The sequence below is a fragment of the Leuciscus leuciscus genome, assembly GCF_965113295.1.
Source record: "Leuciscus leuciscus genome assembly, chromosome: 1".
NCBI classification, from domain to species: Eukaryota; Metazoa; Chordata; class Actinopteri; order Cypriniformes; family Leuciscidae; genus Leuciscus; species Leuciscus leuciscus.
The window spans coordinates 46476686-46491799 of NC_138725.1; the positions used below are offsets into that span (position 1 = coordinate 46476686).

Here is a 15114-nt window from a genome sequence, read left to right on the forward strand (position 1 = left end):
GCCTTTACTGACCCTGCATGCTCCACTTCAGTAAATTAAATTTCATGACACACAAAAAGGGCCGTCGGATTACAGTGCTGACATCACATGATCAAATAAAGCTATACAAGGAGCCTGAGACTGTGATGTCTGATTCGGCAGATGGAAAATATTGCACATAGCAGACATTATTAAACTGAAGTACATTTATTGTTTTTTTGCGGTTTTATATGACAGTTTCTTAAAAATAAGTTTGTTTAAACACATTTTTAGTACATTCTCACATATTATACTAGAACCATCTTAAGTTCATTCAGGAAGGATATCGTTTGCCATTACATTCCTAATCCAGGTTGTTGTGACTATGTGGATATAGTAAACAAATAATCCACTTACGATTTAATGAATGGTTTTCTTATCAGCACAGCTGTCTTTGAGACTTGCTGATTGCATTCTCCTAATAGAAAGATAAAGTAGATCCCATGGTGTGAGAGATAAGGTGATCATTATGTGTCCAAATAACATACTGAGAAAACTGTTGGCAGTGAAATCATTACCAAAAGAGAATAGGAAAACAATGACATGTCTATTTAATTTAATAACACAATTCAAAGATGCTTATAGTGGGATCCAAACGTCTGGGACCACTTCCATTTACATTCCATTCCATGCTTCCATTTTACGTCGTTATCATTTAATTCATTTTCCTTTTCCATTACAAAATATACGAACAAATGTATGTCTCATTATTTGGATTGTCCTTCTTTGTCTTCCCTCTCGATGACAGCAGTACTTGGTCTGCATGAACTCCGTGAGTTTGTGTAAAATCTGAAGATGATGTTCTCCAGCATGATTTGGGATAAATTGGAAAGAGCTTCTTGAGCTTTAATGGATGAAGAACATCTGACCATCAGTACAGAGAGTCACATGATCAATTTACTTAAGCGCTAAGCGTGCATCAAGACTGGCAGAAGCTGCATTTGTGGTGTGGGTTTAGTGGTTATGGCTTCAGAGTGGAAACCAGGTTGAGTTGATGTCCTCAGCCCTGGTATCCAGTATGGGTGATCTGTCAATGGTTCCCTCCTGTGAATCCCCCCCACCACCTCCTCCAGATCAGCCTGCACTCCCCCGCCTGCAGAGCCCATTAGATGCCCCACATGAAAGCCTCTGAATGGCCTCTTTCAGATTAGCACTGATCCCACATTGTTTATGCGGAGTAATTAGAAGCACACAGGAAAGCCCGGAGGTTAATTACAAAAGACTGGATTAAAGTCATATCTCTGTCATGTCTAAACAAGCAATGCACTCAGCGACCCCAAACAATTTTTTCTTGTTGCATCCTATGTTTTCTGTTGTTTATAGTGTGAGATTTCTGTGAAATTTCAGCGAAACTATGTTCAAGAGTGTGCATATGAAATTGAGATCAGAACAATTTTACACATCCCCTTTAAAAAGATTCCAATATTAAAACTTTAGAACTGTAAAATGACACTTTTCTATCACTGACAGGATATCATTTTTCATCTCATCATTTTCATATCATCTTTGCCTATTTTAAAACATTCAAAACATTAAACTAAATTAATTAAAACATTCAACTATAAATTTCGTTCAATATTCAACACTCAAACATTCAAAACATTAAACTAAATTAATTAAAACATTCAACTAATACATTTCTAAAACTGCTGGGTTTTTTTAATGGATAGTTCAACCCAAAATGAAATTGGTTCATCATTTACTCACCTTCATATTATTTAAGAATTTCTTTCTTTTGCAGAGAATACAATAAAGATATGTTGAAGAATGCTGGTAACCTATCAAGTTTAGTGATCACTGACTTCCATATGGGCAAAATACAAAAAACATTTCTCAAAATATCTTCTTTTATATCTTTTAAAATATCTTTTTTCACAGAAGAAAGAAAGTCTGGAACAATATGAGGGTGAGTGATGGCAGAATTTTAATTATTTTAATTATTATCCCTTTATCATGACTGGCAGTTCCTTATTACATCCGAGTATCAAGTGAGACCCACTCCCTCAGTTTTCACTCACGCACAGCAGATTTTCCGGATGAATGAAACCGGAGAGGGTCAAATCAAACGGGGCTGCACCACAGAACAAATAAAACACAACTCTGCTCTCCTCCTTGGCCCTGGATCCCCTTACACGCTGCCCTTGGCTCCATTGATCTTCATGTGCAGAGTGTGTCAGAGGGATGAAGAACAGGATCTGAGGAGCTGGAATGCATGTCCTCGAAGCTGCTGATATATAGAGATGATAGAGCTCAAGGTCAGGGTGGCAGTAAAACACAGACAATAACCTTTAACAGTTAGTTGATGCATGATGTGTCATTATTAAGAAGAAATGACAAATAACCATTAAGCTAAGCTCCATTATTGACGATAAATTACACTGCAATCACAATATCTGACTGAACCAGTTGTCACACTGACATGGTTTCCATTTGGGTGCAGAGTCATGTGGATTTTTGTAGCTGACTGGGGCTCTGCTGTGCCCTCTACTGACCCTTTAGTGCAACTGCATCACTTAGAATTACTGCCAGGCCACATGTCTGAATACCAAGGACCCAAGAAGTATTTGGACACTTAAGTCTCACACACACACAAAAAAAATGCAACAATGTTATTACTCTGCTATAGGACATCTGTGTAAACTCAATGGGAAATAACTTCATACATGTACTAAAATCCCACTGAGACCAGTTGATTACACTACTTTGTAAGAAAAGTTAAAATAGTACAAAGGAAAGCTCTAAAGTCATTTGTGGCAAATGCCATTTGATCTGATGCATTATTATCTAATGCAAAACCATTTATACGTTTAAAGTGTGGTGCTTTTTGGGGCAGTTGTAGCCTATGTAAAATGTTTTAAAACTATATTGTTATATAATTTTAATAAAATATTGTGCATAACATGTCTAAATATATATGGATGCACTCAGTCAGTTTCGCTGCTTGTTAATTTGATAATATCAAGCGAGCCCTATAATATCCACTGCCATTCATGCTGTGAATGAGGACTATGAATGACATATCTACTTTTTGAGGTGTAACCAAAGCCTTCATATCATGTGCTTGTCTGAAGATTCCCGCTGGCTTCCCTCCCCCTCTGTCCTCACTCAGCTCTCTGTCTCCACGGGGTAAATAAGGTATTTTATATGCTAATGATATGCTCTGGTCCAACAAAGAGCTTCTGCTCTCATGTGGGGACTGATTCTTTAGACCATTCACAACCAGCTGTTTGCTCTCTTTCTCCACATATATTGGGCCAGTTATTAGACATTAAATTAAACAAAATATTTAAGAACCAGATTATAGCAGCTCTAAAGAAGATGCTAAGGAGATGGTATTTAAAACTGCCTCAGTTATTGAAGCTGTCTTCTCAACATTGTCATTTTGTAACTTTCTATCATGAATAAAAATGATATTATCATTGACACTGATGCCATTCAGAGTCTCTTATCAAGTGTCATATCCTTTATATCCCACATCTGTTCAGAGTGATGGTTCATTAACATCTGGCACAGATGGCCAAACACATACTGATATCAGAGAACTATCTGCAAGGTTCATGTCCATTGTCTCATTTCGGCAGACACTCTTTTTGTTGATTGTCTGATTGTTTACTATGAAACTGTGCCAAAATCCCTTTCTCTATATTAGGGTTGTCTTTGAACAGCTCTCTCAAAAAAAAACACAAAAAAAACATATGGTAAAATATGCATGAAAATATGAACAAAACGTTAAAATAGAAGCCAATACGATATCCTAAAGCTATTAACCAGCCCACCATGCCCTCATGGAGCCCACCTATGCTTTCCACATGTATCAGAGAGTAGTGGGGGTGACCAGCGGCCAGCTGTAGGCCTGTAGGTTGAAGCTGGTGAAGGAAAGTGGCCTGCAGGCACCACCCTCTCATCTCATGCTGAGCCAAGTCTTTGTGATCTGAGATCCTGGCTTACCACTGCCCATCTGTCCAGCTCCCAAAAACACACATTCGCTCATTCATTAGTCAAACCGCAATCTGCTTTCCGTGGCACACATCTACCTGGCTCCAGTCCACATGTGTTATCATCACATCCCATCAGAGAAACAATATTTGGTCAAAGGGAAGATCCGAGTACTTGAAAAAAAAAAAAAAAGAGCACAGCCAGTCTCCTTGCATACAAAACTGATGGTTTATGAAATATATGTAAAATTTGAGTGTATTTTGGGATGAATCAATAAATGCTCTGAAGGAAGAATTCTGCCATCTATCTGTGGAGAAGTGCTACTGGCAGAGTTGACTGCAGCTTTCTTCTACAACGAGAAAGAGATGTGCTTTACTATTAGGCCTATGCTTTAAACCCTCTCACCGATTCAGGGTTAAATTCTAGGGACAAGGACAATTATTGCCAGGATTTCACCTGTTATGCTACCTTGTCGGGAATACAGAGTGCTGAGAAATAAAACTTATTTAAATCCTTTGTCAAATCAAAGTATTTTACTAAAAACATACTCAACATAAAATGTGTACTTTCTACTTTGAAGGTCTAAAAAAATATATACATCAAGTTATTTAATTTTTATTTAACTTTTTTTTTTACATAGGATGGGACATAGTAGGACAATATATAAAAAGACAACACCCTATAAACAGAATGAAAGCAACAAAGACAGTAGGTTTTACATGTGATTATATGAAGTGTGGGTATGGTTGCATATCCCTATTCGATCTGTGTCTATATGTAAAGAAGAGTGGAAACAAGAAATGCTCCCCTTTCAAAGTTTTTTTCTCTAGATAGCGCAGCATTCCTCACTGATATTAATCACAGAAAACACAAACAAATATTTGAATATGGTAAAATGTGTTATTTTAACATCCTCTTCACTTGAACTGGCCCAAATATTCCATTTGCTATACGGAAATATCATCTAATGAAGTCTTCATGTTCACATGTGTGGCTCTAGCTGGTCAAACTCCGTTTTTCATAGACTGATTTCTCTTTGGTACACAGGAGGATGAGAGAGAAGAGAGGAGAAGGAGAGACAGAGAAAGTAAAAAAATAAAAAAATAAAATAGAAAGAGAGAGATGGAAAAAAACAGGATAAAGATTTCCAAACATATTTTGCCACTTACCCGCTGTCAACCTTCAATTGCCTTTTTAGGCAGTGTGGCATGTGTTGAAGGCATAGGCGGGATGAGGGTAGTGCTTACCTGTAGTAAACACAACAGTCAACGGGATGGCTAAAGAGATTAGGGGATTGTGGCTTCCCCCAGCTCAATTCAAACAGTCATAAAGTAAAGCAATGTGGCAGCTAATTAGCTGGGACTGTCAGCTCCAAGAGGGAAACCTGTCTGTGGTTACCTGGCCTGAGCTCCTGGCTCTCTCCGCCCCTCCCATCATGCCCACAGACTGGATTTCCTTTTTAGGGCATAGCTGTCACAGACCTTCAGCAGGCTCCTTGCTTCCTTTCCTATTCAATTCACAGTATCCTTTGCCATCTCTCTCTTTCTGTCGGAATCTGTCAAAGTTTCAGAAACATACAATTAAAGATATTTGATGCTAATTTCAAGTTTTATTGGTATGGTAAACATCTCAGAAAAGCTGAGAATAAACTGCAAAATAATGGTGCATTCAAGTCATGTCAGAAAGATTGTATTTATGAGTTGGAAACTCAGGATTTTCTTTGAGAGTTTCTGAGATGGGAGAGTCAATGAAGTGATGGATGATAGTGGACGTGATTAATGCAGCAGCTGTAGTTGATAGTAAATTTGTTTAAATGTATGAAATTACAATTTTTTATTTACAATAAAACTAGTTGTGTGTAGTACAAAATATGATATATTTGATTAATGTGATAGTATCTATGTGATAGTATATATGTGAATAATATGATAGTATAATATATAACAATTGTTTACGGAATCTTTATAAATTGAACACACTTGATGCACATTCTTTATTCATCATTTTGTAAAAGTAGAGTTAAAACACCTTTTTTGTAGAAAATGGACATGGCCATCTTGCTCAGAACAAACTAATTTGAACACACCTGACATCATAATTACGAATTCCCAACTAACTTCCCAGGAGGTCTTGAACGCACCAATAGTCCTGATCCATGAGGCCAGTATGTGCACGAGTGACGATGACGAAAATGACGAGTCTCTGAAATGATGATCACAGATATTCAGAGAAAAAAGACTCTGAAAGTGTGTGTTTTTTTTTGTTGTTGTTGAAAGTGATTTTATCAACAGTTCTTCTGTAACTGCTATCAATCTGTAAAATCGTCAATATACACTCACCTAAAGGATTATTAGGAACACCATACTAATACTGTGTTTGACCCCCTTTCGCCTTCAGAACTGCCTTAATTCTACGTGGCATTGATTCAACAAGGTGCTGAAAGCATTCTTTAGAAATGTTGGCCCATATTGATAGGATAGCATCTTGCAGTTGATGGAGATTTGTGGGATGCACATCCAGGGCACGAAGCTCCCGTTCCACCACATCCCAAAGATGCTCTATTGGGTTGAGATCTGGTGACTGTGGGGGCCATTTTAGTACAGTGAACTCATTGTCATGTTCAAGAAACCAATTTGAAATGATTCGAGCTTTGTGACATGGTGCATTATCCTGCTGGAAGTAGCCATCAGAGGATGGGTACATGGTGGTCATAAAGGGATGGACATCGTCAGAAACAATGCTCAGGTAGGCCGTGGCATTTAAACGATGCCCAATTGGCACTAAGGGGCCTAAAGTGTGCCAAGAAAACATCCCCCACACCATTACACCACCACCACCAGCCTGCACAGTGGTAACAAGGCATGATGGATCCATGTTCTCATTCTGTTTACGCCAAATTCTGACTCTACCATCTGAATGTCTCAACAGAAATCGAGACTCATCAGACCAGGCAACATTTTTCCAGTCTTCAACGGTCCAATTTTGGTGAGCTCGTGCAAATTGTAGCCTCTTTTTCCTATTTGTAGTGGAGATGAGTGGTACCCGGTTGGGTCTTCTGCTGTTGTAGCCCATCCCCCTCAAGGTTGTGCATGTTGTGGCTTCACAAATGCTTTGCTGCATACCTCGGTTGTAACGAGTGGTTATTTCAGTCAAAGTTGCTCTTCTATCAGCTTGAATCAGTCGGCCCATTCTCCTCTGACCTCTAGCATCAACAAGGCATTTTCGCCCACAGGACTGCCGCATACTGGATGTTTTTCCCTTTTCACACCATTCTTTGTAAACCCTAGAAATGGTTGTGCATGAAAATCCCAGTAACTGAGCAGATTGTGAAATACTCAGACCGGCCCGTCTGGCACCAACAACCATGCCACGCTCAAAATTGCTTAAATCACCTTTCTTTCCCATTCTGACATTCAGTTTGGAGTTCAGGAGATTGTCTTGACCAGGACCACACCCCTAAATGCATTGAAGCAACTGCCATGTGATTGGTTGATTAGATAATTGCATTGAACAGGTGTTCCTAATAATCCTTTAGGTGAGTGTATATCAAAATGCAAGTTTAAATGTACAGAACTTCTTGAGATAAACAAAATAAATGAATAATATAACATAATTTATTATATACACTAATGTACACTATTTGTTGAAGTGTTCACTTAGGCAAAATATGCACTTAAAATATGAAAAGGATTTGGAAGAAATTTGCCCTGTCACTATTGTCCCTGTATGTAAACTATATCACTATCACAGTCACACTCCTGTTCCAGGGCCTTTAGCCCCAGGTTGCCTTTGCAGATTTGTAATCAAAACAAACTTAGTCAGCTCTTTCCTTGACACAAATGTTGATGTTTCATCAATATACAATAGGAAAACTCTCTCTGCAAATTAATATTTCATTTAAACATTCATGACCTCCATCCACACTTTACATGACAATGGTTTTCCACAGTGCTCTTTTTCCTTTCTTACAGGAAGCAATATTTACAGAGTCAAAAACAGGTGAAGTGACGTCAGCCCTCATCCAGTAAACAGAGTATCAGCCAGTCAGTCACACATAAAGAGTTGTGGTGGGGATGGGCACACAGTATGAACACAGACCCTCCCAGACTTGGTCTGTAGGAAAATAAATACTTTTCTATGGCTTAGCAAGATTATCGCTGCAGTCAAGGTACCTTTAAATGCCTCTGACTGACCCTCTATTGCCTGCGGCAGTTGGCTTGACTGTGTTTTTAGGGAGGGAGGGAGAGAATGAAATGCTGCTGAAAGAGAGGGGATCAGGGCGGAGATCCTTTCCAGTGCAGAGGCAGAGCTAATAGAGAGAGAGGGTAGGCAAAGGGCCAGCCAGAATACTAAATAACTCAATTGTAATACCCTAGAAAACAGCAGAGCCCCTAAAATCAGGCGTGCCTCCCCTTTTTCGAATTGTTCATGCACTGGAAAGAGTGCTTCCCAGAGAAGGCGTGTGAAAAGCTGGTTGCATTACAGTCAAAAAGTAGGTCATGATATGGAAGATTCAGTTAGAGCTTTAACAAAGTCTGAATGTGAATAATTAATAGCATTAAATGGATGACGTGAATCAAATTATTAGACTTAAATGCTAAGCCCCCACTTGAATGCATGATTCCTGAACTGCAAGTCAGTGAGGTTTAAAGCTTTCTAAATATCAGCAGCCTTTATGCGCACTTTGCTGCCTCATTACATTGTTAACGGGCCCCCGTCTTCCAGCTGTGTAAAACGAACATTATGTAACATGTGGAAGGGGGAATGTTATTCCTGACCTACATTCTTGAACTATAGTGCTCACTCTCACTGTGTTTAGTTTGTTTATGTGTTTAGTCACATCATTTGGAGACCTTAAAAATAAGTTCTTAAAGAAAAAATGTTTGGATCCATTAAGGTATTATTTTGTGTGTGTGTGTGTGTGTGTGTGTGTGTGTGTGTGTGTGTGTGTGTGTGTGTGTGTGTGTGTGTGTGTTTTTATTGGTTTTTTTTTACTGGCTACATGAGCTGTATGCGTTTAAACACTAATCAGGTTTATATGGAAGCTTGTCTCCTCCACAGAAAAGGTAATTGTGACTTTTTATCTAACAATTCTGAGAAAAAATACAAATAAAAATGTGTTATGAACTCTGAATTGCAAAAAAGTCAGAACTGTGAGATAAAAAGCTGCATTTACTTTTTTTTTTTTTATTCCATGGCAGAAACAAGCTAATATTTAAATAAATAAATAAATATTTCCCAATGTTTCTTAATACTGTACACTTTGCTCACATACATTAAATGGTTAATGCACATTTGAGTGGTACTGTACACTTTGCTGAGTGGTTGTGTCACGGAGGCTACACCATCGTCCACACCAGACCCTTCAGCACCCACTCGTTCAGCCTCACCTGAATACTAATCGCACAAACCTCCTCCAGCTCATCAGTACACCACATATAAGCAGTCATACTTCCCTTCACCATTGTCCGGTCTCGGTGATACCTACCGTTCAACTTACCTGACTCTCGACCTGTTTGCTACACATATGATCCTTCAGTTCTGATCATCCGTCTTCCACTCATCAGCATCTATAAAGAAACAGAGACTGTTACGATTGAGCTAAGTTAATTCAAACGATCTGCATACCATCTACTCACCTGTTTGTTTCGCCTGCTCATTAATAAACATTGTCTACTACATTACCTGTATCCTTCTGTCCGCTGACGTGTTGTTGACTGATACAAGTGCTTAACTCTTAATTACAGGGTCGTCAGGGTCAGCTTTCCATGAGCCTATAAGATTTAGTTACATAAGAGCTGCAGGTAATTCTAGTGGGTGCTCAGGGAACGTCTTACTGTGCCTCCATAAAAGCAGACTTTGACATGGGCAAGCATTCACACAAAACCACACTTTTATCCCACTATGTCAAGTTGATGATTACCATGAATATCAACCATATTCACCCTAGCAAATCTTTTGAGTCAAGAATCATGTGCACAGCATATAATTTTCCTCTCTACAGAACAGTTGTGGCATTGTGCAATGAACACGCTGAGACCTAAACATAATTCTTTACAACCCAAACTGGATCTTTCTTGGCTAACGTGGTCAGTTGCATTTGTTTTGTTTTGTTTTTTGGCCGAAGGGAAATCTTTTGTCTCTCAATCTTAAACATGACTCTGGTTCAGTCAATAATCAACAGCAATTAAACAATCTGCTGAGAGGAATTTACCGCCTCATAACACAAAGGAAAAGCTGCTGTGGTCACATCCACAAGTCAATTCTGAAGATATATGACTTCTGTTGCAACACAATGCCATTTCCTCTCGCAAATCCAGCTGAAGGAAGTGACAAACGACCCCAAACTCCTTTAAAAAACCTCAGCCGCTGAAGAAACTATTAGCATATTATGTCATGGAATTTTGTGAAGAAATAGGCAAATCGGAGAGCTGTCCGAGCTTACAAGGCAAGAGTCGCACACCTTCGGAGCCCCAGCAAAACACAAGCTGAGTGTGCAATGAATGAGATGCATGCTTTGATGACTAAGTTTGGCAATCACTACCTGCTAGTCCTCTCCATATATGGAGCCTGAGAAGTTGGAGTTAAAGCTAAGCTCCGCCCACCGGCTCTCTACTAGCAATTGTTTGCTGTCTATACAGTTTAAGGAGGGGACAAGTATGAGAGGGATGGTGAAAGAATGAGAATGCGTGCATGTTTGGGAGAGGCAGATAAAGAGTGAGACCGATTCTGAAAGGGAATAAGAGACTGTTGATGGTATATCTGGCCTTAATTGTGTCAAGCATAAGTGTGTGAAAGTGCAATGTGAGCGAGTGCTGTTGATAGGACATAGCAAAAAACAGAGAGATGAAATCAGCTATCTGAAGTTGAGACATCATCAGTCATCATTGCTCTGCCAAGGCTGACTATATATGGATATGACCTCGCTGTCATTATTTTAAACCACTTCCTACTTACTCATAGTGAGGCAGATTGTAGGCAAACCTTCATTTCTTTTTTTCACTAAAAGAATGAACGAGGAACACTCAAAAAACAAAAAAGAAATCCAACTGTAACCTTAAGTAAATACTATAAACGGATATCAGGAACTTTTCTGTATATTGTGACGGTTGGATTTACATAAGATATTAAAATATGCAAGTATGTGTGAATGAAAGAGATTGTTTTCTATTGGTTTAATCCAGAAGTAAAAAATCGTATTTCTTTAATCAAAACTCCCCAGTATCTTTGACCAAGCGCTGCTTCATTCATTAGGCAAAGAAGTTTCAATCTGATTTCCATGAGAAAGCCCCATGTGACAAAGGCCTTGAATTCTTGACATTGTTACCATGTGACACACTTAAAGATTTCCTTTTATGGCGGTTGCTGTTACATCGACCAGAGGGCGAGGCCTATCACAGCCAAAGTGCACAAATGCTCTACAGCAAAAGCCCTTGAGGAAATAAATATGAAGAATCCTTTTGCGGACAAAGTTAGAGGGGAAAAATGCAGCACATGCCAAGCAGGATTTCTTGCTATATTGTATCTTATCTCTCGACATCTAAATTCTTAACATATCTGGTGATGTCATGGGTTTCTGTCATATTTAAATGACATATATAGTTTCACAGGCCTGAATGTGTATAAAAATATTTTACTTTAACAAAACATGCTTTTCATACTAATTTACATGTTAAAGACGTTATATTACACTAGTTAAATGTACATTACGTGTACGTTTTTCATACATTTACAAAATATACTCTTTCCGCCGGCCATTATTCAGAGCTCTGCGCCACACCTGTGCCGAAAAAGCTCCCAAATTGTTCTACAAGAAAGGACTTGTCTATTGCTTCTCATTCACAATCAGTGCCTCTGGAGTCACTGAAGAAAGAGCAAAAGACTTGTAAGGATTGTGGCAAAAGTTTACCAGTCATAACAAAACCTCAGTATAAGGTTATGTTAATGTTATGTTCAGCTAAGTCACAAAATAAAGTTTTTTTTTTTTTTTAGCATTACATTAATGACTGATAAAATGAGTTGTACATATATGCCTTTATAAACTTAGACCAGATTCAGCTTAAAGTAATTAGGTGGGCAGCTGTTTACAAAGTCATCAAAAAACAGTTTGTGTGCTGTAATGTTGCTTTTTACACATCAGTATGAGAGAGAGGCACATACTACTCAGATGTACATTCCTGAGTAAAGCTCTCTCCACACCAACATATTTGAATGTGATTTCCTGTGCAAACTTGCAAAAGAAATGACATCCCTTAAAAAAAATCACTTCCTGTAAGACATGCGTAGATCATTTCCTTATTTGGCAACTAACAATGGCCTTTAGTTTTCAGGCTGTGGAATTTGAATCTTTTAAGGAAGGAGCTGTATTTTAATGAACATATTTTCTTGGGTCAAATCTGGATCTTTTTAAAGTCAAAGTTAAGAAAAATCTGTGTTAGGGAGAATGACAATTGTTTAGTAGTTAATTATAAGGTCAATGCTCAGCTGTTGGTTAGACTGACAGAGGTATTAAATCTCAGTGGAGAGTTGGTGTATGTTTTGTGCACAGATGAGCCAATATAGGTCTCTGCCAATATTAATGTTGGACTTGAGACAAAACTGTTAGTCTAGCCAGAGATGTTGTGAGTGCCACACCTCATCAGTTTCACACAGGCATCACTCAGTCAGGATTGACAGATATTTCATGCACAAGTGACATTCATTGAAACTCTTGAGAATAAAAGGTCTGATGAATAGGGTAATTACAAAATGACAGCAAGTTTTCATTACAATATTTAGATATAGGTTCTGGTGGAGCCAACATGACTGACATGATTAGCATAGGCTAGTCTGGTCATTTTTAAAAACAAAGCTTTCTTGTGCTAAACTTGCTGAAGTTATGCTACAGTATTCTGCTTTGCTGCTAGGGCGCTGTTATGCTGTTCTACGTAGTCTAGTCAAGTCAAGTCACCTTCATTTATATAGCGCTTTTTTACAATACAGATTGTTTACAGTGATAATGGGAAATTAATGCAACAAATATTGTTTTGGCTGTACACCAGCTCTATAAGAAAGTCATTGTCCAGTTTAAGGGAGTTTTTGATTGATACATTTTGTGTTATAGTTGCTAAGTGGTTCTTAACTTGCCCAATTTAACAGAGCCCACCATAATGTTTCTATAGAAATTTGCATGATATCATCAATATCATCAGCAATTTCCATAGAATAAACTGTGCAGGACCAATTATCAGCTAAAGTTGGAGAATTATGGTTAAGGGGTTTTGAAAATGAGCGCTATGAGCAATAGTAGTAGGGGCACATGATGCTTTAGCCCCACTAATCATGACATTTTGAATGTGCTATTCAGTGTATGAAATAATGATTTGCAACTGATGAGAGCAAATGTTCTGAAAGGATCATTTCCATTTTGCATTAAGTGTATGTTTGACCAAAGGTCATGAATGTCGAAAATGCTCTCAAGATATATAAAATTCTATTAGAGTGCAGGATCTCTTTCCTGCTGGCATTACTCGACTTCCTGTGGCAGACTTAAGCTATGCTGCTTGGCACAGTAATCTCTCCCATGCTGGTTTAAAGGCTGACTAAGTCTGGAGTGTGGACGGGCACGTCTGACTCATTCCAGGGCCAATCCCTGCTCAGCCCTCCTCTTGCGAGCAGACAGATGGTGGAGGGTAGATTAGCAGGCCTAGGGTCCTAGTAGAAAAGCAGATATTGCTAGACCCACACTGTAGGCCCATCTCACATCCCCCTCTAGCTCTGGGTAAATCCCAGTGCATTTTGAGAAGAAAATTGCAGGCCACACAGTATACCAAAGTAGCCACTAGCCATGAATGAATCCTGCATTCCAGTATGTTAAATGATCATAAGCATGCATTGAGAATGCCTGGACTTAAAATGGTAAATATGGTTTTAATGCAAATTAAGCAGCACGCATATATTCTATCAATATAAGTTATTTATATCTCAGTCACAGGGAATGACCCCCTGCAGTAGTCACAGTGGGGTGCTAATAAGCCACTGATCTCCACTGATCAGTCAGCACTGGAGTGAGCAGAATTTTCTTAGTACACATTCTAGTACAAGAAGGTGCCAAAACATATGCAGCATTAATTGGAGAGTTCACCCAAAAAATGTAATTATCATGTCATCCCAAACTTGTATGACTTTTTCTTTCCTCTGTGGAACACAAAAGAAGATATTTTGAAGAAGGTGTTTTTGTCTGAATGTTTATAAAGAACTGTTTTTGACCATAGAATGAATGTTTTGGAATTTATGGACCAAATCATTCAACTGTTGAAACATTCTTCTTTAATGTTCCAAGAAATAAAGGCATGCAGGATTGGAGCAACATTAGGGTCAGTGAGTAATGACAAAGTTTTCATTTTTGCTGAACTACTTCCTGCTTTAAACGATGAAAATGACAAACACTATGTGGGTACACAAAACTATATGTTGAAAAATGTGTGCAGAAAGCCATAAATGGAAACTCTCTAATAGTTATTACAGCAAAGAGGAAATGAAAATTTGGTATGGTAAGAGAGAACAGTCACAACTGTTATGCTGAGGAACACAAAAATGAGGAACAGTGTTTTATTTTCTTGGTCAGTATCAAATCCTGTTGCAAGTGGTTTGACAGCATAAACAAAGATATAAAACATTCACTGTCTGCTTTAGTCACTTTGGGAAATCATTTGGTTGAATGTAAAACCACCATAAATGTATCTCAAATCAAGCTTTCCCACATAATACTTGAATCAGAACAAAAACTGCATATAAGGAGACAAGATGAGTGCATACGAATCCATTTGGGCCATAAAATGGGGGCTAATCAATCTCTAGACTAAGAGGCCAGCTGGCAGTATAAATGTGACTTCCTTTCTAGCTTGAGTATTTGACTTTACTTACACGCCATCAAGAAACCAAATATAAGTGAATCTAAAATCAATCTGTGGCAAATGGTGGCCTTCAGCTCAGCTTAAATGCTTGTTTCAAGATGAAAGTGTTTCTGTTCAACACTTAAAAGCAATGGAAAAAAAAACAGGCTAGTTTGGTGATTTGAATTGTTAAACTGAGTTTCATGCCAGACAACAAACTACTAAATGCAACAGATTTCACAAAAGCAACACGCCCAGAAAGTGGTCCTTTGAGAAGAACTTCATG

The 15114-nt window shown here is 38.4% G+C and overlaps 1 long non-coding RNA gene across 3 annotated transcripts; it reads right to left on the reverse strand.

Annotated features, from left to right (window-relative positions):
* Positions 1–559: 559 nt before the first annotated feature.
* Positions 560–14249, reverse strand: LOC309480524. Of its 3 annotated transcripts, none has more exons than XR_014199672.1 (4): positions 6041–14249; positions 5353–5509; positions 5124–5201; positions 560–4303 (listed from the first exon to the last, which is right to left on the reverse strand). It is a non-coding gene; the product is annotated as an uncharacterized lncRNA (long non-coding RNA). The 3 variants fall into 3 exon arrangements; XR_014199673.1 differs by having other exon boundaries at positions 560–3687; positions 3815–5201; XR_014199674.1 differs by having other exon boundaries at positions 560–5201.
* Between the last annotated feature and the right edge of the window lie 865 nt (positions 14250–15114).